Here is a 16,020-nt window from a genome sequence, read left to right on the forward strand (position 1 = left end):
AAGCAGCAGTGAGGATCCCTTTGCTCCACAGTCAAATAGACTACCAGCAGAGAGTCATTGGGAGCCTATTTTTAAAAACAGGCAATCTGCCCCAGAGGTCATGTTTACTCCCACAGCGGCGGGGCTTCACCCAGGGGAGAGCCAGGGACTGGAGATTTCTGAGCAGATGAAGCTTCTGATCTCCATATTCCATGGGATTGCTGCACCATTGCAGCAAGGAAACCAAGTGGCCTCTGTAGCATCAGACTCATCCCTAGAGCATAGTCAACACCTGACACCTCAGGTTCAGGGAGACTTGGTGAACCTTAGGGGACCTCACTCTCCCACTTCATTGGCTTCTAGGAGACGAAGACCAGAGAGAACTAATATTCTTGGAAGATGAGTTGACTCCTGACCCCCAGCATTTACAGGGCGTTTTTGCCCGGCCCTCTTTAAATCACTTCTGTTTAAAACCAAAGCCACAGCCCACATGGGAGCTGGGCCAAGTACATCAGAGCCAGCATTGGGGTTACCAAACCCAAATGAACTCTTTTCAGAGCCAACAGCAGAGAGTGAGGAGATCCCCTCACCCCAATTGTTCCATGATGTGGTTTGAAGGTAATGGGTTCACCCAGGAATATACGAAGTGGGAGTGACTTTTTTTTACAATGTAGCTCTGGACTTCACTGAGGAGCTACAACTACCTACAGTAGACAGTCCTGTGGCAGCTTTAACATCCTCTACTCTCTTGTCTCAGGATTCAGCAGACACTCTGAAAACAGGATAGGAGGGCAGAACTGACTCTTTGCTGGACTCATCAGACAGCGGCCTGAGCTGTCAACGACTGCTTCCTTTTTCAATAGAGTCTCCTTACTGTAGCTTCGCCAAATGCAGGAGAGCTTTGCCTGATGACCAACGCCTCCACCAGGACATCAACAAGCTGATAGCAGCGATGGAATTCTCTGCTGATACCACCCAAGAAGGAGCCAAATTTGCTTCCAGGGCCATTGTATCATCAGTAACAGCCCACTGTCTGCTGTGCTTTGCCACTGGCAAGCAACATAAAATACAAATGGAAGCTAGCCTCTGCCCCCTTCAAGGGTGACAAGCTGTTTGGAGAGGCCATGGAGCTCATAATGGTGGAAACTAGGGACAGGAGAAAGATCCTGCCTTCCCTATATAGGCGAGCTGACAGTCAGTGTTGAGGTAATTCCCCGTTAGAAGAATGAGCGCATACAGGGAGACGTATTTGAGAGTAGTGTTTGAATAATACACATACACAGCACACAGATACACTGTACAGTAAATGTAGGTTTTTACATTAAGCAAAGTCCAAACAAGCAATCCAAAGTCATTCACAGGTAAATCAGTCAGTTTTTCAATCCAGGGATAATCCAAATATCAAAGTCCAGTGTCAAAAAACAGTTCAGTAACAGACTTACATTAAATCCAGAAATATCAGTCAATTAGGAAAAATGGAGGAACGGCAATACTTTCCAACAGAAGGAAACAGAGAAACATTCTCTTCTGTGACTCAGACTAAGACAAACCAGGTTTCTGGCTCCATCTTATGGCCGTTTGAGAAACCACACCTAATTATGGTTTTGCATTTTCTTAAAGATTCAGTTTTAAAATGTCTATCCTGGTTTATATATTTCTAACCCAAATACCTGTTAGGTGACTTATATTCCTAACAGTCACCCCTCACCTTACTTTCACAGGCCTTCCCTTCGGCCAACAGACACCGGATTGGGCTACTCCCAGAGGATGTACCCCCATAGAGCTGACCGCCAACCAGATAGAACCAGATCTCTGGATAGGTACAGACAACAATTTCAGGGCAAGAGACCATTTCGTGGTTCTGGAGATCATCCCTTCCGTCACTACAAGTGACCCCAGGTCCAACCCTCCCATTGGTGGCCACTTAGGGCTATTCGCAAATCAATGGGAGGCAACCATGACAGATATCCTAAACATGGTGAGACTAGGCCTCACTCTTGAATTTTTTTCCACACCCACGAGATTCTTCATACGTTGTCCCATATCAAAAGACAACACAAAGAGAGGCCTCATGGAGGCCGCAATCCAATACCTGTTGGACATTCAAGCTATCCGACTGGTTCCAGTGGACCAACAATGGTAGGGATTCTATTCCATCCTATTTGTAGTCCCAAAAGCCTCGGGGCGGGCGGTGGAGAGCAATTCTGGAGATGAAAAGATTAAACTGATTTACAGGAGATTCAAGATGCAGTCCCTCCAATCCATCCTAGAAAGCATCTGGGAGGGTGACTTCTTAATAGCCATAGACCTGACAGAGGCATACCTCTACATACCCATCCTATTGTCCCACCACTGGTTCCTCAGGTTCTTCTACACAGGATGTCATTATCAAAACAGGGCCCTACTATTCGGCCTGTCTTCAGCACCCAGAATTTTCACCAAAATACTGGTGGTGCTGGCAGCCTACCTCAGGGCGATCCCACTCTATGTCCAGTGTTACCTGGGTGACTTCTTAATCCAGTCCTCCCACCTTCAGGTGGCAGAGGATTTACAAGTCACAATCCGGGTCCTTTGGGATCACGGATTCTCCATCAATTTTGAGAAGAGCCACCTGGCTCCTACCACCCGTTTATCACACCTGGGGGCAATATAGATACCACATTATGCGAGGTTTACCTATCACAGGAGCCTCAGGACAGCATAAAAGCATTGGTGAATCGGAACCAAATGATCCAGTCAGTTCCACTGGTCCTCCTCTCACAGCTCCTGGACAAGATGATATCTTGCATTGCAATCGTCCCCTGAGCACGCCTACATGCCAGAACCTTACCATGGTTTCTCCTAACCTACTAAAGGTCCAGCAAGAGCAACTCACCTACCAAAATTCGGGTTCCACACAAAGTAGTCCAGTCCTTCCAGTGGTGGATATCCCGGGGCCATGACAAAGGGATGTGTCTTTGAAGAGTCCAGCCACTTGACCATCATCATAGATACCAGCCTCTTTGGCTGGGGTGGCTACTTTCAATCGCAGATGGCACAGGGGTAGTGGTTGCAGGACAACCTGATGAACAACATCAACTGGCTGGAATTTAAGACAGTCCATCTGGCCCTCAGATGGTTCCAGGGCAAGATCTTTGGCCATTACGTTCTTACTCTGATGGACAATGTAGCCACCAAGGCCCACATCAATCGTTAAGGAGGCACCCACTCCAGGTCTCTCATCCGAGAGTCAGAGCAACTGGGTCTCTGGGCAGAGAAATATCTTCTCTCCATCAGGGAGAAACATATCGGTGACAACAAATGTACAGACAGAGTGGCTAAGCAGGACCACAGTCAACCACTCAGAATGGCACCTGCATCCAGAACTGTTCAGGGAACTGTCAGAACAGTTCGGGACCCCAATCCTGAACCTATTCACTACCCTGTTAAACAGCCAGTTGCTCAGGTTTTACTCCAGATTTGCAGTACCAGGGGTGGAGAGGATCATTGCACGCCACACTCCGTGGCTCGAAGCCTCTTATCTGCCTTTTCCTCTCTTCCCTTGATCCCAGGATTAATCAGGAAGGTTTTGACAAAGAAGGCAGAGGTATTACTCCTGGCTCTCCACTGGCCCAGATGGCCATGATTCTCAGATCTGATCAGTTTGTCCATATCCAGTCCCTAGAGGATTCCACAGAGCAAGATATCCCTCAGCCAGGGGGCTCTAGTCCACGCATAGTCCACCCAGAACCACAGTGGTTTCAACTGACGGTATGGCATTTGAGCGGAGAGTTCTTCTGGGTAAAATTTCTGCAAAGATGATACGGACAATCCATCAAGTAACAGAATATTTGACTTGACTTGGAAGGCCTTCTGCAGCTGGTATTCCAAGGGCAATATTGACCCCATTTCGGTATCTGTAGTCCAGATCCTGGAATTCCTTCAGGATGGGATGGACAAGGGCCTATCCCCTAACACCATACACAGACAGGTGGCAGGTCTGTCGTTGGTGTTGTCATGCAGGGATCTGGAGTCCCTGGTGCAGCACCCTATTGTGCGCAACTTCATTAAAGGAGCAACCACCTTAAAGCTTCCGGTGGTACACAGGTATCCCACCTGGGACTTATCCAAGGTCCTGCAGGCACTCTCCTTGGCGTCCTTCGAGCTGTTATGGGTGGCCAGCCTGTACTTTCTCATCTACAAGGTAGCTTTCCTTGTGGCTATTACCTTGGCCAGACAAATTTAGGAGCTGGCAGCCCTGTCCATAAAGGAAGTATTGTGTGTATTCCATTCAAACAGAGTGGTTCTGCAACTGGATCCCTCCTTTCTCCCCAAGGTTAATACTTTTCCACAGGGCACAGGAAATCATTTTGCCAGACTTCTGTCCAGGCCCAACCAATGCCCTGGAAAGAAGAGGCACACCTTGGATGTCAAGAGGGCCCTCTGCAGCTACGTCAAAAGAACAGCTCCTTTCAGGAAAACAGTCTCTATTAATGTCCTTCCAGCCTTCTACGTTAGGTAGCAAGGTTATGGCATTGACAATGGGTCAATGGATATGGGCATGCATTGCCAAAGCATACGAGCTTCATACTCTCCCATTGCCCCAGCGAGTGATGGTCCACTCTACCAGAAGCAAGGCCATGACGGCTGCATGGGCAACACAGGCCTCCCTAGAGGAGGTCTGTATGGTAGCAACTTGGTCGTCACTGTCACTGTTCATCAGACACTACAAGCTGGACACTTTCACTTCAACTGAAGCGGCCTTTGGCAGATGGGTTTTCCAAAAGGTACACACAGGCCTGGAGACCCCAGTACTAGACTGCAGCCCACCCTTAGGACAAGCTGGCTTTAATATGTCCCATTCTTTGGATTCTCTGCTCAGCACACTGGAGAAGGGGCGTTGTTCTTACCTGATACGCTCCTTCTCAGTGTACTGAGAGAGAATCCAACCCCCACCCTGGTGACTGTCTGGCCCAGAGTCCAGGAGTGGACAACAAGATCAGTAATGTGTCAAGTCAACCGCTACAGCTTCATCAAAACTGGGACACAGTCAAGAGAGGTGTAGCTACAAAGTTTAAAAGGACTCAGTCTCTGGGCAGAACAACTGAGTCAACCCATTCTTTGGATTCTCTCTCAGCACACTGAGAAGGAGCATATCAGGTAACACCAATGCCCCTTTGCCTCCAAGGGAGGGAGGTGTTTAATGATCATGATGCCTTGTAACTTCTCAACAAAGTACCGTAGAACAATGAAAATGGTACCACATGGAAGTGTATAAATTAATCTTCGCTTTGAGAACAGAAAGGCAGATGCCTATGAAAAACACATGGAAAGTTTGCTTAAAGCACTTGGTGCAAACAGGTCACTTGCATTTAAACTATTTCCCTTTGAAATGTGGGGCAGTGAGTGATGAGCATGGGGAGAAATTCCACTAGGATATTGCAGGCATAAGAAAAAGACACCAAGGGAAATGGAATCCATCATGCTTGCTGATTACTGGAATTTCCCCAGGGATGATCCTACTGAAGTTTACAAGAGAAAAGCCAAAAAGCGCAGTTTAGATATCGAATAATAAAGATGGAACCTTGTCGTTTAATCTGATGTTAGAGCTTGTCAGTTTCTCAGGCAAAAAATATGAAGAAGTTACATGAAAAACCAAATGAATGGAAAGTTATGTTATTGGTATGAATAAAAAGCTAAATTTATAATGATTGGTGTGTGGCACCATTCTCATTGCTATATCACATTTTGTAAAAATGTTATGGAGCATAATCACACATTTCCCCCTCGTAATTTTGAATTATTTTGATGCAATTTTGGCCTGAAGCTGTATCTTGGAAACTGGAACCAATAAATAGTCTGGACTTAATTTTCCTTTATTAGTGACCCAATTCTGGTAAAATTAAGCTACTTTCATTTCCGAGGCGTTCTCCTTGTAGACCAGTGCTATTGGATTTTAGTGCAAGAGCAAGACCATAACTGGATTTGCTGCTTGTATAGCATAGAATAGATGGTTCTGCACGTTCTTGCTTTTTTTGAGATATATACATTCATAACTTATTTCTTTACTCATATTTATGTACTTCCAGGTAGTTCTTGACTTACCACCATTCTTTTATCAGCCATTTTAATTTACAACAGGGCTGAAAAAGGCGATCCTCACATTCCATTTAATACAATAATTTAACCATTATTTAATTACAGATACAGATAATTAATACTGTATATTTATAACATATCTGTACCTAATACAAATGGTAGGTCACATTGACTTATAACTTTAGATTGGCTTGGTATTGAAAAGTTTAAGAATTCCTGATGCAGTATTGCGGTGATTTTCTTAAATTTAACTGTGAGATTTTAGTAGTGCCTTGCTTGCTGGTGTTGATATGCCTGAATGAAATTGATAACTACAGAGGCTGTCATTATAAGTTCCTGCACTTGACCCCTAAATTGCTGTTTATAATTTGATTAAGCAGATCTTCCAAGGGAGTACAGTATTATGTTAGAAGATTTGTTATGAAAATTTATTTTCCTGTACATTTCAATTTGGGATGAACCGGAAAAACCCATGTATTAGACATTACATGCATGTAACAGTTGGTTTGGCTGTTTTTGATGTCTTTGCATAGAACAAAATGGGATTATTTTTAAGGTAGAAATGGACATTGGTGGAGACTAAGAAAAAAGAGGGAAGGCATTTGGAAAATTGGGGCAAGGGAGTCAGTGTGAAAGTCCAGGTTAAATCAGCAGTGGTGACTGACTATGTGGGGTGGTGTAGGGTAGAGCATGTACCAGGCTGAAATATTGATGACATTAACAGTAGCCAAATGGAAGGAAAGGTGCTGAGGGATCAGGGCTGGACAAACGCTGTGAAACAGGGAAAAAGTGCAAGGTGAAGTAGTCTTGCCATATCCAGATTTTACCAAACCTGGAAAAAGCAAACTGGTTCAGTTTTCAGTTCAGTTTGTCAGAAGTCTCAGAATATAATGGTTTGTTTTGATTCAGAGTAAAACTTTTTCCCAACTTTGTTCTCAACTCTATTTCTGATAATGAAAATAAAATATTTTACAAAAAGAATATGACTTTATAAACCTAACATCAGAGATTTTATTTTGAATCTTTTAAATAGTCTGATAAAATATGAAAAGAAATGCAGGAAAAACATTATGTACAATAGATTTTCTTTCTAAAATACATTTTAATAGTTGTTATAATTCTTAGATTACTTGCTAAAAATGCTATATATGTATGTTTAAGTTTGTTTATTTGGATAATTGCATACTTTAACCAAAGTTAGACAGATAACACATGATCAAAATAATAAAATGCTAATCCATGATAGGAATTGATACAGAATTAGTGTTGCTATTGGTGGGTAAGTTTAAAAAAAGTTCTGCAAACATGTCTTTTCTGTTTTAAAGAGTGTGTGTACTTTTCCAACAGGTTCATGTGAGATCTAGCATCCGTATTTTGAATCTGAAGTGTAAAACAGGCTTTGACTCAATAGGGCTGTTACACAAGGTAATTTTAAAGAATTAACTATGTAAAAACATAATAGTCAAAATAGTCTAATAAGAACTTTAATTCTAAGTGATCTTGATTACTTCAGAAAATAATATTTTTTCTGTAGGAAACTAATTGTCATATTTTAAGTGATAACATGGAGAAAATGGTAAGAATTATACAAGGTTAGTAAATTTAGCAGGGAAAAGGCATAACTGGAAACATCCTGGAATTTTAAATGGATTGCTGAAATGATTAAACAGAGTAGAAGGTAATGTGTATCTTCACTCATTTACTGGTTGTAATAACAGAGCTTACTTTTTAGGCCTTTCAAAATTTTCCCCAAAGGCACTCATAAGACAGTTAATTATTTAAAGATTTTAAAAAATACATTTTGAGCTTTCCGGATTTAGCCTTGAGTTCTCCACACATTCCTGTTTTATAAAAAACAAACAGTTTGGGTTCAATCCTCAACTTGATGTAAAGCGGAGTATTATGTGATGCTACTGGATAGTCACTAGCCCATTTTTCTTACTTGGGACCAGCAAATCCTTGGTGTTCCTGTGGTTGGAATAATGTGGGCTATGTGAGCTTCATACAGATATCACCATATCCCCTGATTAGAAGTTAATATGAAAAGCCACTGACAGTTTTGAAATAGTTTTCTCCACCCCCATTATTCATTTCCTATCCGCATACAGACAGGAGGTTGTACAACTTGCCTTGTGATGTAACCGGTACAATCTGGAACTGAACACACTCAAAACCGTAGAAATGGTGGTAGACTGTAGGAGAAACCCTCCCATACTACCACCTCTTACAATACTGGACAACACAGTATCAACAGTAGAGACCTTCAAATTTCTAGGTTCTATCATATCACAAGACCTAAAATGGACATCTAACATCAAAAATGTCATCAAAAAAGCACAACAAATAATGTTCTTTCTGCGCCAACTCAGAAAGCTCAAACTGCCAAAGGAGCTGCTGATACAGTTCTACAGAGGAATTATTGAGTCTATCATCTGCACCTCTATATCTGTCTGGTTTGGTTCTGCAACCCAACAGGACAGACACAGACTTCAGAGGATAATTAGGACTGCAGAAAAAACAATTACTACCAACCTGCCTTCCGTTGAGGACCTGTATACTGCACGAGTCAAAAAGAGGGCTGTGAAAATATTTACAGATCCCTCATATCCGGGACATAAACGGTTTCAGCTCCTACCCTCAAAACGATGTTATAGAGCACACTGCACACCGGAACAACTAGACACAAGGACAGTTTTTTCCTTGAATGCCATCACTCTGCTAAACAAATAATTCCCTCAACACTGTCCAACTATTTACAAAGTCTGTATTACTATTAATCTTCTCATCACCCCTTATTACCCATCCCCTCCCACTTGTGACTGTATGACTATAACTTTGTCACTTGTATCTTTACGATTTATATTGACTGTTTCCTAGTATGATTTGATTACTTATCGTACCCTATGACTATTATTAAGTGTTGTACCTGATGATTCTTGACGAATGTATCTTTTCTTTTATATACACTGAAAGCATTTGCACCAAGACAAATTCCTTGTGTGTCCAATCACACTTGGCCAATAAAGAATTCTATTCTATTCCATTTGAAATATATATCTGAAAATGGTATTTTCTGAATTACAGTGCTTTCACGCTGCTGCAAATCACTTAGATCCATGCAATGTCAGTGTTGTACTCTATTTGGATTATTACTATTTACATTTCTAATGCAACCAATAACTGATGTTCTCTGGGAGGATTACTAAACAAATATTACTTTCTTAGGACTAAGTGCCTCATTTGCACATCGCAGAGTATCAGAACTGCCCAGAGTATTGTCTTGTGGGGGGGGGGGAATAATCCAGTGTGTTGATGTGTGCTGCTCAGTGACTTCCGTTTGGCTCCACCTGACATGGGGAATAGATCTTTCCAAATCATGATACAGCTGAAAGCTCTATTTTATTCTTTTTCTGATGTAGAGAGTCTATTTTTATTATTATATACACAAAAGGAAGAGTACAAATGCTGTGTATGAGAACATATGATTTGTATGACCTTCCATTTAATAGCTACGGCATAGTTTGAACAGAGGGAATGTGTTGTAATACTTATAGGCTTTGTATAGCTGGGGCAAGAATAAAATCTTGAAGTTTATTGTGCTTTTTGCTCCTAATTCTTCTCAATATTGGGATTGCTTTCAATGTTGGATATGTGAACTAAAGATTGTGTAAATAAATACAATACGATGCTGGTCTCACCCTAACCTTTCTCCTTCATCTTTTTAAGCAATTAAATTACCATGTGAGACAATTGAGAAACCATTTTCAATTCACAAGAATTCTCCATTTTTTATGAAGTCAACAATACTAAAATTAAATATATGGCATTGGTTAGAAAGATTTTTTTCAGGTACCATTGAGAGTAAAAATTTATTTACTGAAAAATAGAATATAATTACAGTAAAAATTGGTTTAATATGGTCTATGAAAGTAGATATACTGTTGCTTGAGTAAACAATGAACCGCAAATACTTAATGGTGTATCCTTCAATATAATATGTTGCTTGAAATTTAATGGGCCCATTTGAACTTTATTTTTATTTCAGTTCTATTATTGTATTAACCCATTCTCCAATATGTTTCTAAAGTATAACCTAGTAGCCAGGATTGCCTTCTATAATTGGATTAAGAAAACTTCTATTATTTCATAAATTTGTTACATAATTCTACTTTAATTCCAAAGACACGCATTTTCAAGCAAAAATATTTTACTTTCAAATATACATATTGCACATGCAGAGTTCAGTTCAGTATTATCTACTAATCAAGAATATGCTTGAAGTGTGTGGTGGTGGTATGTGTGTGTTAAGAATAACCTTTATAATCAATTATTTAAATTTTCAGGGCATCAACCTTTTGAAATAATTTTCATAACCTATATGAAAATGCCCAAACCTCTGGATTGATGCAGGAATGAAGAGCTCCTTTCTGGAGGCGTGATATTTGTGTAGCAGAATTGAAAATAATTTGGATAGCTATTTTTTATTAAATGGTAGAACAATTAGCTGAATTAGCTATTCAGGTGTGAAGTCACATATTTTAGTTCACATGTACACATACAGTTAGCACACATTAAAGTGAAAACAGTTTGGATCCTATTCCCATGTATTATAGAACGGAGAGGTATATTGTTTCTGTTAGGCCTACCCAGCAATAGTCATGAATGAATTTATGGATATGAAATGAAATTAGGGATAGTCAGCTAATAAGGTTAAAAAAAGGTAAAGATAAGATTAAATTGCAGAGAACTGTGTAGATTTCTGCATATCGGAAATGGAAAATAATTGTGAGAAGATGGCACAGGAGTCTAAAGCGTTTAACTTTTCTTATGTTTGAAATGGTGAAGTTTGAGATACTTTCAAATTATTCACCAATCCTGTATTACATTAATTGAAATATTTAGAAAACATTGATCTGTCATGCTACTTTCCATGCTTTTCTTGATCAGGTTTTGTAAGGTAGATAGGTTTGTGATTTAAATTCATTCTCTCTCTCTCTCTCTCTCTCTCTCTCTCTCTCTCTCTCTCTCTCTCTCTTCATAGTTTTCTGAAAATAGTCAGGCTGTTATGATTAAGGATTTATTAGCTAAAATGTTACAAAAATAGAACAATAGTGATTTTGTTAAAATGTGAACGATGACAATCGATAGAAAAACTCAAAATAAAACAATCCTTTATTGTATGTCATACTCACTAAAACATCATTTTTCATGAAGCTGGAGGTTTTTAAATTACACCCGTCTTTTATCTTTGCAAAATACAAATATTTTTGGGGAAACACTCCATTAATTATGCCAGTTGGAAAACCATTGCAGATTTTGTAACATGATGAGCTTTCAATTTAACCTTTAAAATTAAATTAACAAGATGTATCTGCAAATGCCTGAAATACACAATAATTGCTATTGCTACATGTCTTACATTAAAATTGTAAATACCAAAACAGCTTTAATTGCTATAGCTTTCAGATTTAAAAGAATAAGCCTAATATATAGAATTCTTTCAGAAGTACTTCATTTGACATTGTTTTGTGCCCTGCTTTTTCTATAAGAAACTTCCAGGTTACCTCATGAATTTTGTAACTCACTGTGGCTTTTTATTAGGTAATCCACATCCAACTCCAAGATATCTCAGCTTTCATGATATATACTTCCCTTTTCCTAAATGACCTTACTGCTAAAGAGAGATGACAAATCCGCCATCAGTTCTATATTTGTATAGTGAGTTAGATATTTAGGATTGACAGTAATTGAAATAAAATACAAATGATTATGCTGAATCATTTAAAATGGATGCAATTTATTGGGTGATACTTTCACATGTGTTTCTTTAAGAATAAGAAGGGCAAAGCCATAATATATATGATTATAGCCTATGGTAATAGAATAATGTGTATTTAATGTATGTTTATAATTTATTTCACATTCCATGATACAGATAGTGCAATCGTCTTAGAGTCTTTTTGACACTATGATAATTTCATTATTTTAGCACATTCTCATCATCTGTATATAAGGAAGGGGGAGCTGGCCTATACTAAAAGAAGCAATTGATTTTTCAAAATCAGTTTGCTTGCCCCATTACTGATTGGCAACAACTCGTAAACATTTCAGACTGGAGTTGGAGAGAGAGAGGGATTTACTTTCTGCGGTGTTTGTTGTCCTCTTAAAAATAGTGTGAAAAGCAGCAATGGAGTTTAGAGTGTTTTTCAATAAGACTGGGAAAAGGTGCATATATTTGGTCACAGTTTAGAACTCTTTATCTATTCCAAAATTTTAATTTTAAATATATATAACTAATTATTAGTTTTTGCATTTTTTTTTTACCATTGACATACTTTTGAATGTTCATGCTTGTTCACAGAACTACAGATGTTGTGCCTTGTTGATGTGGGAGAAGGACTAGCTAGGGAAAATGGTGAAAAGAGGGATCGGTGTAAAATCACTATGTAGCCACATGCAAACTAGTCCAGCCCCCTTTGTCTGCCATTGACCCTTATCTAACTCTCACCAAGTGCTGACAGTTTAGAAGATTTGCCTGACAGTTGCACATGAAATGATAACTACAGTAACAACTTTGTGTCAAAGAACATTAGGCCTGACCTTGAGCAATTGGTAAATTTTCCTTCCCTCCTCACAGGATTAAAAAAATAGACTTGTACCTGTGACTGTAATTCTCATGATCTAAACAGTTTTTGATATTAAGGACTGGGTGAAAAAAATAAAATAAATCTTTAATATAAATGAGAAGAAATGTTGCTGAATGGTCATAGGACAAATCAGGGAGTTATTGAAAGCTGCTCTTAACAAAGGGAACATATAAGTTCAATAAATTAACAAATATTTCCCTTAACACCTTTGTCTTGATTAGGAATCTTCATAACAGAATACAAAAAGTGATTAGAATTCACAATAGAATAATTTATAGTATATGAAATACTACTTTATAACACTAAAGGTCACACAGTCACTAGAATATCCTTATGTTCTGCATAAAGGACTAGTCCAAGAGAGAGAGATACCTCATCATGAAGAAATATCCTTGCAACCATTGTAAATCACCACAGAAACTTTCAGGCCTTGATAATCGTAGTGAGACTACTACATTCTCCACCCAACTATATTTCTTTTAAAAAAAAAACTTGATTCAGTAACGCAGCTTGTTTGCTTTGCATACAGTTGTCTTCTATGGGCAAAACAAGTACAAGGTCACTTTTAGGTGCAATGATACTCTAAAAGTCTCTTAGTCACAGTTTTGCTGTGGAGAAGGAGGGAAAGATATATTGACAATATAAAAATTATTTAGAATGTTACAAACGCCTCCTTCCCATCTTGTTTTCGGAAAGATATTACTGCGTAACTATGAAACTGTCTCTGAGTTTCTGAAAAGCTAAGGCAGATTTTTTTAAAATATTAAGTTTCAAAATCAAACTTAAAAAAATCTTCAGAGAATATACTTATCAATCATTATTTTAAATATACTTTCATTGGTTATAACCATATTAAACAAGAATGCAAATATTCTTTACCAAAAAAACAACAACCCTGTTGCTCTGATGTTAGACTGCTGGGTTTATGCTGATATTGATCTGCAGTGGTAACAGAGAGTATGTTGTAGAATGCACTTAGAATATATGGATGATCAGAAGTGCCAGCATAGAAACTTCATGACAGAAACGCAGAGTGGGACAGAAAAAAACATATAGGAGCCTGTGTACATTAAATACCTTTTGTCCCATTAATGATATGATTATCCCATTAACCATTTCACATTATGTTTTTAGACTTTAAATTGTGTGTTTCTGGAAGAATATTTCCTCTGAGGGAGGAATTCAAGCTATGTTACACTAACATTTCTTTCTGTCAAATTACAACCCAAGCTATTTTTAGTCGTTTTATTTTTCTTTTATAACTACAGTAGAAGAATTTGATTACAGCTTGAAAACAAAAGTATTTCTGAATACAGCATCTAGTTTTTAGACTTTTGGAGGATTTATCTTGTTTGCATTTGCCTGTTAACTATTCAGCGCAACTTAAGATCCAAACGTTTAATGCCATTTGGATCTAATAGCTAAAGTTTTCAAATTATTTCTGTTCACTTTTACTTGGTAAGAGAGATTAGAAGGATAGTCATTTTCAGGTTTTGAGTGTGGTATTAGCTGCAATCCCAGTCATCTTGTGGCTTTAAAGAGAAACTGATGTGCAGATAACAGGATATGAGATCCTGTTTCTGAAGTTTGGAATACCAGAAATCAAATAGGGATCAGATAGAATGGCAGCTAGTTTATACCAGTTTCCAATAGGAGTTTCCCTGCATGAGTTACTTGACTCAGTAGTCAGACTTACTGCACCAGGAGATATCAGCTTCATGTGGCAACTAACTTACTGCACTTTTCTGGATATCCAACCAGTTTGGCAGTATGTATTAATAATATTCTTCCCTTGAGATTCTCCGGCATAGTATACAAAGGCTGAAGCCTTAGTTGCCGTCTTGCAGTGAAAAAGTTGGATTGGATTGTGCATATGTAATCTCTCGCTGCTTGTGGATCCTGGAAACCCTCTTCTTTACACAGGAATTCCAAGAAATGAAGCAGCAGAAGGGTATCTTTAGAGAAAAGCAGAGCAAGTCCAACTAAAAATGGGTAAGAGCCATTACTAAGGATTCTCTTGTGAAGATACAGCAATATGTATTATTTTTCTGCTACTACTGCATCTACAGATTGTTGGCTGATAGCTTGACCCAGTCCCTCAATGAATGGAGGGTCATTGTTTGGTTGGTCTGACAGATAATCACTCAGATCTGCTCTGAGCTGGAATCTGGTCATGAAAGGTCTGTGAAGTTGATTGAAGCATTGTTTGGAAGGAGTTTGAATCAGTTGGTCAAGGCAAATAAATGAATGGAATCTTTGGGGCTGTTAGTACAAATACTTATATTTTAGATCCATGGTGCTGTGGTTGATCAAAGCCTTCCAAAAGATATGTGATTGGGTCCAGGTAGTGTAAATTCATCATTAAGTAGGAGATTTTTTTATCCTGTCTTCAACGTTCCCTTCCTGTTCTAAACTAGCATTGATCGCACTTTGACCTTTGACAGAATTTGGGATAATGGTGGTACATCCCTTCTAGTTCTTCTTGATCTCTCGGTGGCCTTTGCGATCATTAATCATGCATCCTTCCAGACAGAGGTGGTATTCATCAGGTTCTGACCAATTCTGGAGAACTGGTAGCGGAAATTTTGAGTAGTTCGGAGAACCTGCAAATACCACCTCTGACTGATCCCGCACCCATCTATTCTCTGCCTTCCAATTCCCAGTTGATTGGCTGAGTCTTCTTTTGTTGTCCTGCACAGGAGAATGGAGCTGGAAATCAGGTTAGTGGGGTGGGGAGGGAATGGGATTTTGCAGTAACCTTCCCCAGGAATGGGGAGGGAATGGAGATTTCACAGTATCCTTCCCCTGCCATGCCTACCAAGCCACACCATGTTCACCAAGCTATACCCACAGAACTGGTAGTAAAAAAAATTGAATCCCACTACTGCTTCCAGACTTCAGGCCCTAAAAAACTTGGCCTGCCCTGAATTTCTGATTCTAGTGAGGAAGAATACTTCCCCAGCTTGACTGTCCTACCAAATAGCAGGTGACAACCATTGTTAGGAGGGCCTTTGCAAAAATCCATCTTGTGTGCCAATTGCATGCATTTCTGGAGAAGTCCTTGCTCAGGATCACCCCTAATCTCGGTTGCTGCAATGCATTTTCAAGATGCCCTTGAAAACCACTTGGGAGCTATAGCTCATCTGAAATTCAGAGATGTTTGTAACTATGGGTGCAATTCAAGAAAATCTTCAATTTGTAAGAGTTCACACAAAGATTTTAAAAAAGAAAGATATTAATAGTACGTCAGATTCAGAAAATTGAGAAATTATCATGTCCATTGCTCACTGTAGAAATTAGTTTAGAAAGAAGAAAT

The 16,020-nt window shown here is 39.2% G+C and overlaps 1 protein-coding gene across 15 annotated transcripts in view; it reads left to right on the forward strand.

Moving 5' to 3' along the window:
- SSBP2 (single stranded DNA binding protein 2) overlaps positions 1-16,020 on the forward strand; it is a 150,932-nt gene that overhangs the window by 22,512 nt on the left and 112,400 nt on the right. For 4 of the 15 annotated variants that reach the window (XM_087958221.1, XM_087958215.1, XM_087958218.1 and 1 more), the window contains exon 2: positions 14,628-14,696. The exons of the other annotated variants lie outside the window; for them this stretch is intronic. The gene's annotated coding sequence lies outside the window, so the exon portion shown is untranslated. The remainder of the gene's footprint in view (positions 1-14,627; positions 14,697-16,020) is intronic. 15 annotated transcript variants of the gene reach the window in all.

Source organism: Notechis scutatus, chromosome 2 (genome assembly GCF_049901735.1).
Source record: "Notechis scutatus isolate UNSWTSFEM ecotype Mainland chromosome 2, rNotScu1.2, whole genome shotgun sequence".
NCBI classification, from domain to species: domain Eukaryota; kingdom Metazoa; phylum Chordata; class Lepidosauria; order Squamata; family Elapidae; genus Notechis; species Notechis scutatus.